The sequence below is a fragment of the Malaclemys terrapin genome, chromosome 1, assembly GCF_027887155.1.
Source record: "Malaclemys terrapin pileata isolate rMalTer1 chromosome 1, rMalTer1.hap1, whole genome shotgun sequence".
NCBI lineage: Eukaryota > Metazoa > Chordata > Testudines > Emydidae > Malaclemys > Malaclemys terrapin.
Window position 1 is genome coordinate 214162293 of NC_071505.1, and position 13608 is coordinate 214175900.

The 13608-nt window shown below is 43.6% G+C and overlaps 1 protein-coding gene across 7 annotated transcripts in view; it reads left to right on the forward strand.

Annotated features, from left to right (window-relative positions):
- Positions 1-13608, forward strand: part of SH3KBP1 (SH3 domain containing kinase binding protein 1) — a 346563-nt gene that overhangs the window by 96480 nt on the left and 236475 nt on the right. Inside the window, exon 1 of one of the 7 annotated variants that reach the window (XM_054006518.1) lies at positions 8439-8457. The exons of the other annotated variants lie outside the window; for them this stretch is intronic. The gene's annotated coding sequence lies outside the window, so the exon portion shown is untranslated. Of the gene's footprint in view, positions 1-8438; positions 8458-13608 lie in introns of those variants that run through there. 7 annotated transcript variants of the gene reach the window in all.

Below are 13608 nucleotides of genomic sequence, written 5' to 3' on the forward strand. Positions count from 1 at the left end.
GGTGGCACCTTAAAGACTAACAGATTTATTTGGGCATAAGCTTTCGTGAGTTAAAACCTCACTTCTTCGTATGCATTTCGTTTTAACTCACGAAAGCTTATGCCCAAATAAATCTGCCACAAGATATGGTTGAGTTTGTTCCCCAGTGAATATCATATATATGTATTTTACAGTCATTTGCAAATCTATTGAATGCCTAATTGGTGTAAATTACACTATTTTGGCCACTTATACCTATCCTGTGACCAAATTATAAGAACTGTTTCTGTCCGTTTTGAATCTGACCTCTATTTCTTAAAGAATTTTCCCTTATCTCTCTGATCTCATCAGCTGACTATATCCATGTACTTAGTTCCTCCAAGCTTGACAATTTTTCTGTCTCCTCCCCACCATTCTATACATGTGGGAATGACTTGTAATCTCCCTGAGAAGTAGTCCATTTGGAATGGTTCTGTTGATGTCAGGCTGATAACTGTCCTTGGAGAAGGGTAAGAAACAATGGCCCAAGCAGAAGAGACAGTGTTGTGTTGTGGACTGTAGCAGCCAGTGGCTTAGCTTTCTGTCAGATTCAGATGCAGCTTTAGTTTCTCCTCATTGTGGATTGGATAGTAATTAGAAAAACTCCACCCCTTCTAGGAAAGCAAAAGTTCAAGGGAAGCGCAAAGCTAAAGCCAAACAGTCTCCTCTCTCTTCTCCTGCCCCCAGCCCCAAGCCTTCCCTGGATCCTAAGGCTTCTCACTGTGTGCCCAACTGCCACATTGATATGGTAAAGAGGTGAAAGGAGCATCTGTCCTCCTTCTCTCAGAAGCTCAGGGCCTTGGATCCCTGAAGGAAGCAGGTGCCCAATTCAGTCCTCACATCAATTCTGCTGCTCTGCTCAAAGCCCCTTTTTTTCATCCCTCTTCAAATTTCTTGTCAATCCCATGGATTCAGCTCCTCCTCAAACTGCCTGCCATCTAGTTCCTTCCATCGAGAGACCACAGCAGCTGCGCTCTGCATTAATGTTTTCTCTCGTCTGTGCCTGGGTGTGTCCCTTACCGAGAAAAAGGATCTGTTGTATGTCTTCACCATTTCCCAGTATATTAAGGGCAAGCGCCTATCAGTCCTGAGAACAACAGGCCTTGTCAATACCAGTATTTAAAGTTAGCTTCTGTTAGCTGACACACAACATGTTTAAAAGTCTAAGGTAGACAAGGTGCATGCTGCCTTAAACACGTGCTAAGCTGGTTGAGTCAAAACCAACAACATGGATCACAAATGGTAGGAACTCTGTTGGAGTGCTAGCTGGCTTTTGTTGAAAGAAACAAAATTTTTAAACTCAGAACACTAGGAAATACTGTTAGCATTCTTTAAGTAGGTTTTTAGCTATGGCACATTCAGGTGTTTTAAACCCCAGCATCTATACCACTTCAGTTTTTGTAACTGCTGATGCCCTCTTCAGTGCCCAGCTTTACAAGCACATGAGGTATTTTTTAAATTTCCATGTACTGAAGCAACAGCTGGCAGCTTGAAGTTCAGACTTCAAAGCAGTGCCAAGCATGAGTTCTAGATCAAAGTGGCCGTTACAGACAGCGATTTAGTGGCTTATCTTAACTTTCTGCATTCTGGTAGCCATTTTGGACTCCTACACTGATTTGATTAGAATTGATCTAATCAAGAAAAACTGTAATCAGATATTCAGATAATTTAGCCAGACAATTCTGGCTAACACTAGAGAGAGAGAGAGAGAGAGGGGAGATAGTTTTGAACTATGTATTGATTACATAGTAAAGAGTCCGTCACAGGTATATGTTGCATTTTGCTTGCATGATGTGATTTAGTGGCCTTTATTATTGTTTGTCAATAGCAACCCTCTCTTTTCTCCATTATTCTTCAGTTATCTCAGGATGACTGTTTTTGGCTAATTTCCAAGGGCCAAATATAGCCTTCCTTCCAATTAATATTAATTTACTACATGACGAGACCTATTGAATTCAATGGGACAACCTGTGGATATGGGTTAGAGCAGTGTTTCCCAAACTTGGGACGCTGCTTGTGTAGGGAAAGCCCCTGGCGGGCTGGACCAGTTTGTTTTCCTGCCGCGTCCGCAGGTCCGGCCGATCGCGGCTCCCACTGGCCGCAGTTCGCTGCTCCAGGCCAATGGGAGCTGCTGGAAGCGGCGCGGGGCGAGGGACGTACTGGCCGCCACTTCCAGCAGCTCCCATTGGCCTGGAGCAGAGAACCGCAGCCAGTGGGAGCTGTGATCGGCCAGGCCTGCGGATGCGGCAGGTTAACAAACCGGCCCAGCCTGCCAGGGGCTTTTCCTATACAAGCGGCGTCCCAAGTTTGGGAAACACTGGGTTAGAGAACTGCTGAGCTGTGCTTCCAAGTTCTCCTACACTTGATCCATACCACAAAGGAGAGGATACTTCCTTCTGTTATGAAAGAGATTGCCCCCTACCTTCAGAGATGCATATATTTATATAAATCATTCCAGCTTTTTTTGTAGTGTGAATATTCTCTGTATTCTTTTTACTTTTTAATATATATTTTAAGGAGACAACTGTACTTTTAGGATAGAATGTTCTAGCAGGAGGAAAACTGATCTCGACATGCAGAAGTTAGTCCCTCTGTTCAGTCTGTGCAAGGTTATGGCAAGGTGCTATCCCAGAGCATGTCCCCCTCATGACATGGCCCTGTAGGCACACTGCCCTCAGTTCCCTCTTGCTTCTCCAAAATAACTTGTTCACAGCCCAGAGCACATAAAGTAATATTTCACCTTGCTGGGGTCCAGTTTATTAAGTCTTCATAAAAATCCAGTCTATTTTGGCCCATCAGACCCAAACCTTGCCCCCTGGTTAAGAGATTCCATAGCCTGCCTTCCTGGGCTGTGCACTGCTTCCCCCGTGGGTTAAGGGATTCCCTAGGCCCCCTTTGTGAGGCAATGTAGTGGTTCAAACTGGCTTCCCCCAGGCCAGGTTCCAGCCTTGCTTTACAGAGACTCTCTCCCAGAGTCCACTAGCTGCTGGGTTTTTATCCTATTCAGGAGAGAGTTCCCTGATTTAATTCCTGCCTCCCATTCCTCAGCTTGTCTGCTGCTCCCTTAAGGGGCATGTTATGGAACAGGGTTGGCTGGCCCCGAGACCCACTACTCCTTAAAGGGGTCAGACCATCTTGTTACAAAGATGTTACTGACATTGTCAAAGAAGCAATTGGCAAGATTCTCCATGATCTTATACTTCCCCCTCCCTAAATGCACTCTTGTGGTTTTAATATCAGTAATTTCCATTCACACTGGCATTGCACCAGTAGACAATGTCACATTGGAGGACCATACAGAGGTTAGCTTTTCTTGAAACAAGTCTTATCCAAATGACGGTGGTTATGCGTGTGCAACATTGACAGCACTTCTTGTGTGTGGACATGAGGTCTGTGCTGGGGACAATGTAATGATTAGCACACTATATTTCTCTAACGCAGGCAAGGCTTAAATAGGTCCTCTTGTTTGAAGTTTAAAACAAAACACTTGTTTTGAGAGGGGGGGGGAGAAGCAACTTGTCTCAGAAGACTTTTTAAAACAAGAAATTTACATTGCTATGATATCCTTCGATGTTTATGCCAAGTTTCATACTGGTGTTGTAAGAGGGAGTGCTGAATAAGTATAGGATTGAGAAACAGGGGTGAGAAATTTCCATGTGACACATTACTTCAAAGGTAACATGCCAATCTCATTTGTAAACATTGAATAATTCTGGATCTTGACCTCCTTTTCCTCCTCCTCAGTCTGAGATGTGTGGGTTTCTTCCTACAAATACTGAAGGCAAGTGTGACATGCCCCTGAGGCTCTGGGGCATGGCCACACCCCTTCTAGTCTTAGTCCTCATTCTCTGCTAGTTTGGAGCAGGAGTGAGCAAGATCTTTCTTCCCACTCACTCTTCTCCTTTCAGAGACTATAAAACATAAAGGGTGCGCTTCTGAACAGATCAACCCACTCGTCTTCTATCTGCCTGTTTCCCTTTCCCCAACCATGGCAGAGCAGACTGAATGGAGCAAGCTTAAGGACACGAGATGCTCCATCTGTGACTAGACCTCAGAAAGGACAGGGAGTTCAGCCATCTCTGCTCCCAGCCAGTGTGCCTTCCCTCTGCCTGGAGAGAGGGACTCAGAGGCTGGAAGGGTTATTGTTGCATTACTGCATTACTCCATGTCAGTCAAGACTTCTCTGAGACGCCTCCTTGAAGGGTAAGTGTTCCGTACTCTTGGTACTCAGCAAATTGGGCTGTCCTCATTGATCAAGAGCTCTTCAGGGTTAAGTCCAAGACTTCCTATGAATCCCCCCGGCCTACCTCTAAAGAGAAATGCTCCATGATCCCACACCAGTTCCTTATGTGGATAATTAAAAACTTTGCCAGTGAGTCAGAAGCTTTTATGACTACTTTATTTCCAAAGAAGATGAGCTGTTTTCCGGGATTTACTCTTCAATGTCAGCTATATATGGGATGATGAGCATTAGGGGTTAGGGACTTCAGCAGTAGGCTGAGACACAAAAGGGCATATTAGATTCAATTTATTAAAGAAAAAAAAAAAAGCCAGAAGGTACGTTTCCTAGCCCCAGAGCCTCAGGGAATAGCCTGAATTGCATCTGGTATGTGCAGAAAGAGGTGCAGATGAAATGTCTTGGATTGGAAGAGAGAGGAAGTGGGAAACAAATTTTCCGTTATGACACATAAAAGAACTTTATTGTTTGTGGAACCGGATTTTTCCGAGGTGCTGAGCACCTGCAACTTCTATTAACTTCCTTTTGGAGTTGTGGGTGGTCAGCCCTTCTTAAAATTAGGGCTGTAACATCAATTTCTATGAAATTGGCAGGTGGTTGCCAGCAATATTTATGAAAAGACCTTTAGGCCTAGACAGTCAGACCACAGAAGCAATAGTGTTAAATTCTAATCTCTGATTTACAAATCTGGCAGCACACCCTGCTCACATGGAGTGTGATTTGAATAATGATGTGTCTACTCCTAATCTCATTAACCCTGATTTAATCCAGGATTTTATTGCATTAATGCTTGCTAACTTTAATAGGGCTGGTGATGCAAACAAACATTCCTGCAATTATCTATCTTTCTAGGAAGATATTTTCATGACACTTTTTTTTTTTTTAAGAGGGTAAAAACGCAACTTGTCTGAGAAGACTCCTTAAAACACAGGGATTTTGCCCTTGTCTGCATCTTGCAATCAATGGGTTTTCAGTTTCTTTTGTGTTTTGGTAGATACAGTGGACTTTCCTTTGTTGTCTTCATAATCAAAGGCTGTAGAGGGTTGGATTATTGGGTTAATAGAATGACATACATGTGAAGGCAGCTCTGTCAAGGAACAATAAGCTGTTACCAATATGTGTAATTTGTGGCATAAAAAGGCTTAGGCGAGGCTCTGTGCTCGGATATAAAAAAGAATCATGTGAGTAGAGACTGGGAATTTGTGTATATTTTTCTGGACTGGAGAGGGAAAGGAATGTTTGGGCTGTCACTGTGGCATTTTTTAAAACAGTGGCTGAAATAAAAACTTCAGTATTTCAAAGTTGAAGTGTTTTTGTTTTGCATAGGGATTTTACTCTCCCCCACCCCCATTGAAGATCATTTGGAGAAGAAAAATCCTTTCACCAATAAATAAATACATTAAAAAATCTTTCCCATGATTCTAAACTGTGAGGACTCAAGGCACTGGATGACTCCGTTAATGCTCTCATTAGAAAATCCTGCTGTAAAATCCTGGTGTGTGAGAGGATTCTGCACAGAGAATTTGTGCTTCTTGTCGCTCACTGAACCTGCATGTGTCATAGGCAATGCTTTATGCTTTGTTTAATGCATTACACTTTACCATAATATCTGCAATTTCTTGTTTCTAAGAACGTTATTTTTCTAGATCAGTTTACCTACTTCAGATGGTGTGATTGTGAAAAGAGGGAGGAAGAACAAAGATGCAGCCTTTTAAATTAATGATTTCAAGAAGCATCTTGCATATCAGCAAGAGAGCCTTTGCTATGCTCTCAGCAGAAATATTTATACTAGACTAAATATAAGAACTGACTCTCTTGGGTGATCTTTTTATTCATGTCTCAAAAAAAGTATTATCTTGTGTGTGAAGGAAGATTATATACACCTATTCTATTCTTATAAACTCATAATTCAGTTTTTCTCTACATAAAGAACAATCTTGTACTTTCTAAGCGGGTACTGGTGGTTTAACTCTTTTGGAGGAAAATGGGGCCTCCACTGCACAATTGTTTCTATGCAGGAGCTTGAATAGAGATGCAGAAATAGCACAATGGGGTCTGTTTCCTTTCTTTCTGCTATGATAGGGCAGAGAGCTGGCTGGTGGATGGAACTTTCAGTGCCCCTCCACAGCTGTCTCAATCAGGGCAGGGTGTATGTGGGGGTGTAGTTGTCAGACCCAATGGGTCACTGAAACTGTATAGAGCCTTCTCTGTGTTCTGGGGCGGCTCTATGTATTTTGATGGACCAAGCACGGCAGTCAGGCGGCTTTCGGCGGCATGCCTGCGGGCGGTCCGCTGGTAACGCAGATTCGGCAGCATGCCTGCGGGCGGTCCGCTGGTAACGCAGATTCGGCAGCATGCCTGCGGGAGGTCCGCCGGTCCTGCGGCTTCGGCGTACCTGCCGCCAAATTGCCGCTGAATCCGCGAGAACGGTGGACCTCCCGCAGGCATGCCACCGAAGGCTCCCTGACTGCCGTCCCCACAGCGACCGGCAGGCCACCCCCTGTGGCTTGCCGCCCTGGTGTCTGGAGCCGCCCCTGTCTGTGTTGCTGTGATCATGGTGAGGGAGTGAGTGCTTCGACTCAATGGCTGTTGAAAGCTTCGCAATCTCTCCAGTGCCATGAAGGTTATGGGAGGGGGAGAGGCAGGGGCTTCTCTACTGCTGTTCAACTATTTGGTGACAGGAGAGCTGGTTGCAATCAGCCTCCCCAAGATAATACTTGCTGCAGCAAAGCTTGGTGCCACTCAACTGTCTGTGTGTTAAATGGAACAAATCCTTGGCTGAGGATTAAAAACTAGGAATGAGTACTGGAAGGAATATTGCTGGGCACTAGCAGGCGACTCTGCTGTAGTGCAAAGTTCATCACTCATTTTAGTTTCTACTTAATCTCCAGCCTACTCAAACCCTTTGCAATCTCACTGTTTGTGCCTTTGTAAGATATTATTTTCAGTCTGATGATTTTGCATTTCTGAAATTCTTCTATAAATCTACATCAAGACCAAACTTGTATTCATTTTTAGTGCCTTCATGGTCTATCCTTTTGCTACTGGTCATCTGTAATGCACTATGAGAAGTTGACTCCCACCACTACACTGCCAACAATGTCCACTTTCATCGCCTATTTGTTAAATTGACAAGAAGCATCTTTCTGCTTTTCCCATGTTGCCTCTTACACAAGGGAGGCTTTTCCGGTAAACATCCACAAACATGGGTGGCGGGTATAATAGGCTGGGGGATGCTGTGCCTCCCCAAACAGCCTGGTGTGGCCCCGCACATGCTATGCCCCCAGCCGCCCTCCTGCGATTCCCGGGGCTTTCTGTGACCCAGGCCGGCTGGGGTTGGGGCAGGCCAGCCTGCCACCAGGACTTGAGGTGGCTGGTGCCAGGGCCCCATTGCCCACCCAGTGCTCAGGGGCTGGGGGCGCTACTGCCATGTCACCCGGTGCTCCAGGTCTGGGGGTTGCCCAGGTGGCCTGGGGCCGCGGTGGGGGTGCTTTGGGCTTCTGAGGGGGAGGAGAGCAGAAGGGAAGGGGGAGGGGCTGGGGGCTAGCCTCCCCCAAAGGCCGGTTCACCGGCCACCCATGTCCACAGTATCCTCCGTATCCTCTGTCACATCCCTCCTTAAAACTCGCCTTTTCCATGATGCCTAGAAAAACTTGACAAGGGTTAGGCAGCTGGTATTTTGTGACCACTGCTTTCATCCTGACCAGTTTTGTGTCATTGTTTTGCTGTGTTTCTCCTGTTTATCTGTATTCATCTGTTGTGATTTTTTTTTCTTACATATGGATTGTAAGGTCCTCAGGGCAGGGCCTATCATTTTATGTGTTTTACAGTGCCTAGCATTGTGGGACCCTGCTGTATGACTGGGACCCCTAGGCAATATCATAATAGAAATTAAGAATAATAATAAATAAAGAAAGGGACCTGAAACAGAATAGCAGAACTGAACTTCCCCACTCCTTTGAAATGGGTGAAGATTGGCTCCAGAACTGCACCTTGTGACTTGGACTCATCTCTTTAGTTAAATACATACATTACACATTGTTTTTTTCCCCCCATTTGTTGTACTTCTCATTTTGAGTCTTGACAGGGCACACATTTTAAAGATCTTTAGCATGTATTTGAATGTCGTAATCTCTCTGTCTTGTAAAGTGGCTCATCAACATCATATCCAAGCTCCCTCCAGAGAACCTAAATTTCAACAGGTAAATGGTCTGGGTTTTTTTCACCCTACTTCCTCTAAGGCAGTTGGAGCTGTTTGTTTATTTCCTTCCTCTCTCTCTCTGCTGTTCGCCTCTTCCCCCTTCTCTCTCTCTCCCCCTCCCTCCCTTCACCTTTCTTCTCTTCTTGGCTGTTTTTAGTTGCAGCTAATGATCTAAATTGAAGAAGTGCATTGAATAGTTTTCTCTGAAATGAAGGGTTGAGAGCTATGTTTATTGCCTGGAGCAGGAACCACTACTGAAAAGCAACACGCGGGTGGGGGGAGTCTATCGTGCTTCTATAAAATAGAGTTGAGGGATTACTTAGGATCTATGGAGTTTATTATTCTATTGTAAATATCTACAGTAATTTAGCTTTCTAAATATACAAGGCACTTTACATACATAGAAACAAAGTTCCTATTCTGAAGATCTTTATGATGAGACCAACGTATACAAGATGCAACACAACACAGCTGTTTCAGAAAAGGGAAAATGTGGAGCTTATTGATTAGGAGGGATTGTTTGATGATGTGAGATTTAAGGAGACGTAAAGCATCTGATAGGTGCAAAGCCGAGATCGGGAAAAGCAAGAGAGCAAGAAGAAGAAATTGAGAGGTAGGCAGAGTAAGATTTATATAGGACCTTGGAGAGGAAGGTGAGGTGCTTGAATTTGATGTAGAAACCGCCATTGGGGTTCAAACCTCGCCAGGATGTGACGTAGTCAGAGTGCTTCAGCACCTGGGTCCATGGGAAGGTTTGAGTAGGGAATGTTTAATACATGCAGGAGTCTACAGCAATGGTTCGGCAAACTTTATTCACTGTAAAATATGCCAGCTATTGGAGTTTATTTCCTCTTATTCTTTCATGCCAGCTGCCATTTTATTCAATATGTAATCACTTTGACAGGAAAATACAATACAGAAACATCCTATACTTGCACTAAATCTAAATAGATTATATTACTGTCTGACATGGATTTGTTCCAGAGGCCTATGCATTTCCACACAACTCATTACTGCTTCTTAAATACTTAAGAAGTAGGTACCTGTTTATTAAATAAAGAACTACAGTAAAATAACATTAAATAAGAATATTAATTTGACAAAAACAAGGTAGCTCAGAGTTAATCAGTCGTTTTACCCTTTACATAAGCAAGCTCATTTATGCCAAGATATTGCAGTGATTGTAGGTCAACGCATGATAGGTTATAAAATATCTATTAGGAGTAATGGAGTAAGTTATAGATGACAAACCTTCAAACTTTACCAAGGACATCAGTCGAACAACAGTTGTAGGGCTTCATACACATCTGTGCAACCAAGCAGACAGCACTGTCAACAAATGATGGATGGGGTCCAGTAATTTCTTGAGTTCAAGCAGAAAGGGAGTTCCCTGTAAAAAGAAGCATTCTAGGGCCCTGATCTTGAGCATGCTTAACTTTAAATGTTGTGAACGTTCCCATTGAAAACAATGGAGCTACTCTCAGAAGGGAAGGTTCAGCATGTGCATAATTCTTTGCAGGATTAGGGCCTCCATTAGATGGAGATCATGTGAGCCACTGAAATAGTCTATGTGCTGGACTCTGAAAGCAACATGCACAAATCAAAGAGCTCAGTGAGATGTTTAGAAGGTTGTGGTTTAGAAATAAGTCAATCACCAAAAAGGACTGCGGGAGTCTGGAGTTACTTGCTGAAGTTTTGACCAGTAGAAGTCCTAGCCTAGAGGAAACCAGGAGATTGATAAGTTGTTGTATCCCCCTCTAGTGGCTGGTGTACGTAAGAGCCTACTGCTATTAGGACTAGCTAATGGAGTTCCTCCTTTATCTCACACTCAATTTGTGCTTTTGGTGCCTGGTCCCTAGTTCTGTCCCTTCTGACAATGCCTTGTGATTGGTTGTTATATGTATGTTTAATAATGTAGAATAAATTATAAAATAAGCTAATTAAAGTTAGCTTAAGTTTGGCTGAAGAAATGTGTTGTAAAAGCAAGGCCCTAACTGGCAAATAAAAGATAGGACTTGAGAATGATGAGTTATAAGGCCAGAAGGAATGGAGTAAGGAGGATGTCTGGTTCAAGGAATAACTAATGAAATAAGGCAGAGTTTCTAAAAAGAAGGCTTCTGACCGATAGGGGTGATTGCAGATGGTTTTAAATAAGGCAAAATGAATCTGAATTAGAAGGCGTCACCCCACATACCAGTACTATATTAAAAATTAGGGCCCATGTGAACCCCAGTACAGTGGAAAAGCTGTTTGATCAGCAAGAAGAAGGGGAGAAGATAGGGTTTATTGCTAAGGCTGCGAGTTTGTCATGAAAGTCACGGAATCCGTGACTTCTGCAGCGGCCAATGTGCCTGGCTCAGGGGCAGCTCAGGCAGCCCCTGTGCCAGTTGCACCGGCCGTTGCCCACTGCTGGGGCAGTCTCAGGCCATCGTTCCCCAAAGCCGCCAGCAGCAGAATTTGGATATGGGAAGGGACAGGAGTTGGGGCATGGGACGGGGTGAGGTGATCTGGGCAGCGCTTACCTGGGGGGCTCCCCGGAAGCGGCGACGTCCCCCTCACTCAGCTCCTAGGCAGAGGCATGGCCAGGCAGTTTTGCGCGCTGCCTCCGCTTGCAGGCACTGCCCCTGCAGCTCCCATTTGTCATGGTTCCCAGCCAATGGGAGCTGCGAAGCCAGCGCTCTGGGTGGAGGCAGCCCGCAGAGCTGTCTGGCCACTCTTCCCCCTAGGAGCTGAGCGAGGGGGATGTCGTGACTTCTGGGGAGTCCCCCAGGTAAGCGCCGCCCAGCGCCCACCTCACCCTGTCCCATGCCCCAACCCCTGCCGCCTCCCACACCCAAACTCTGCTGCTGCTGTGGGGGGAAGGGGAGGCATGGAGCCAGGTAGGGAGCCTGCCGGCCCTGCCCATGCCCCTCCAGTAGCAGCAGGGGTCCTGGGCCATGTACCGCCTGCCCCCTCCCCAAGCACCTGTGGCGTCCCCAGGCAGTCACCCCCGAGTTTTAGTCAGGGGTATACAGTACAAGTCGTGGACAGGTCACGGGCCGTGAATTTTTGTTTACTGCCTGTGACTTTTACTAAAAATACCCGTGACTAAAACGTAGCCTTATTTATTGCTAATACCTGCCTGACCGAGTTGGAGCTGACCAATATTGTTCTAAGCACCCATGGGTTTGACCCATTTGTAAGTATCTTGATGAAATGCTGATAAATGTTTTGTTACTCTTTGTATGTAGTAAATTGCATATTATTTAGGCTTTTTAGGGGTGTTTAGAGCAATTGTATAAATACCAGTTGGCCTTTGGATTTAATAAAGGAATTTATGGTTAAATTAGTGTTGTGATAATACCATACATCATAATAATCCCAACACATAATAAAGGAGAAACAAAATCCAGTTAATCTTGAATGATTTTGTGGAGAGTGGACAGCAGAGGCTAATGGGTTTCTGTATATCCCTGCTTTACTTCACCTTTATATCCTTGCCCTTGAGCCTTGCATGTCCCTTTTAAATGCAGCCATCATCTTTCTAACTGGTTAACGTTCTCATTGGTGCCAAAGCTGGTCTTCAGTTGACAGGGGTGTTGATGTTGACTAGTACAAGAGACTTGCAGCAGAAATACTGTGAGGCTTGATGTAAAAAGATGTTTTAAATCATGCTTTGTTTTAAATTGTAGACAACAGTTGGAGGAAATAATGATAAAAGTTATCTCTCTTAAAATATACACTATAGGTTTAGGAGTATGAGAGACACCAGAAGCGTTGTAGAAGCCTCGTAGTTACATTCTTCATATCAGAGGGGTTAAGATGTTTCTATTATCCTATTCTGATAATTAGAATGTGTTGCATGCCATCCCTCTAGGCTTCTGATTCTGTATTCTTATTACTATTACCATATTTGGCTTCAAGCAATGTACAGGCAGGCAGTAGGTTTTTGAGTTGTAAAATGTCTCATTACTTCTTAAGTTGCCTCTGTTTTTTACTGTTTGGTGTTTTTTGTTTGTTTGTTTTCAAAAGCTTTGTGACTACATATAGACTAATTTGATTAACTCCCTTCCTCACAGAATATAAAGCATCAGTTTTCCTTTTTCAAGCCTTGGATAAATTACCTTGGTCTGTGACAATAATTTGCACATACATTTGCATAGCTTCCTACAGCTTTTAGAAATGAAAATGACCTACTGTCTGGAACCTTTCATCTTCAAATTAGCACAGAACAGCTTTTTGTGTTGCAATGGTTGCTGTGGAAACCTTGCAGCAATTTACTCAATTGTTTTTAGTCCATTTACACAGTGAGGTTTGTAAATGCATTGTTGGAAGAATCAGTTGAGTAAATTCTTGAAATGTTCATTTAATAAAAATGGCAGAAGTTCCCTTCAGTGAGGGTAGAATGATAAACTAATAAAGTGAAGTAGTATTATGAGTAATTACAAAAATAGTACTGAGTCCCCTCGCCCATTAGTGCTAGACTTTTTAAACATGTAATTAAAAAAAAAAAATAATACCGCTGGGGTGACTTTCGGATTTTGTTTCTAATACCTCTGAGCAGATTTTCTCAAGGTCTTGGTGGTGATGTACTTCTTTCCCCTCGACTAGTATTAGCTGTAACTATGGTGACAGAACTGATTTGAGCACTTCCTCTGCATTGGAGGAAATATTTTGATAGAGGGGACTATATGCAGACACAGTAGTTAGAGTGTTGCCTTCAAGGACAGTGAATGAGCAGATTCTGAAAGCAAAGCCATATATATATACAAATACAAATAGAAAAAAAAAATTAGGTTTGCCAAAGGCTTTTTTTTCTTTGCAAATTAGCAGCCCCACTATTTAATACCACTTGCAGAATTTGCTAATTATATGCAGACTGTATAAATGTTATCAGTATACAGTAGAACCTCAGAGTTAGGAACACCACGGTTACGAACTGACCAGTCAACCACATACCTCATTTGGAACCGGAAGTATGCAATCTGTCAGCAAGAGACCCCCCCAAAAAAAGCAAATACAGTACCGTGTTAAACATAAACTACTAAGAAAACGGGAAAGTTTGGGAGGGGGAAAATTTGATGAGGTAAGAAAACTGTTTCTGTGTTTGTTTCATTTAAATTAAGATGATTAAAAGCAGCATTTGTCTTTTGCATAGTAAAGTTTCAAAGCT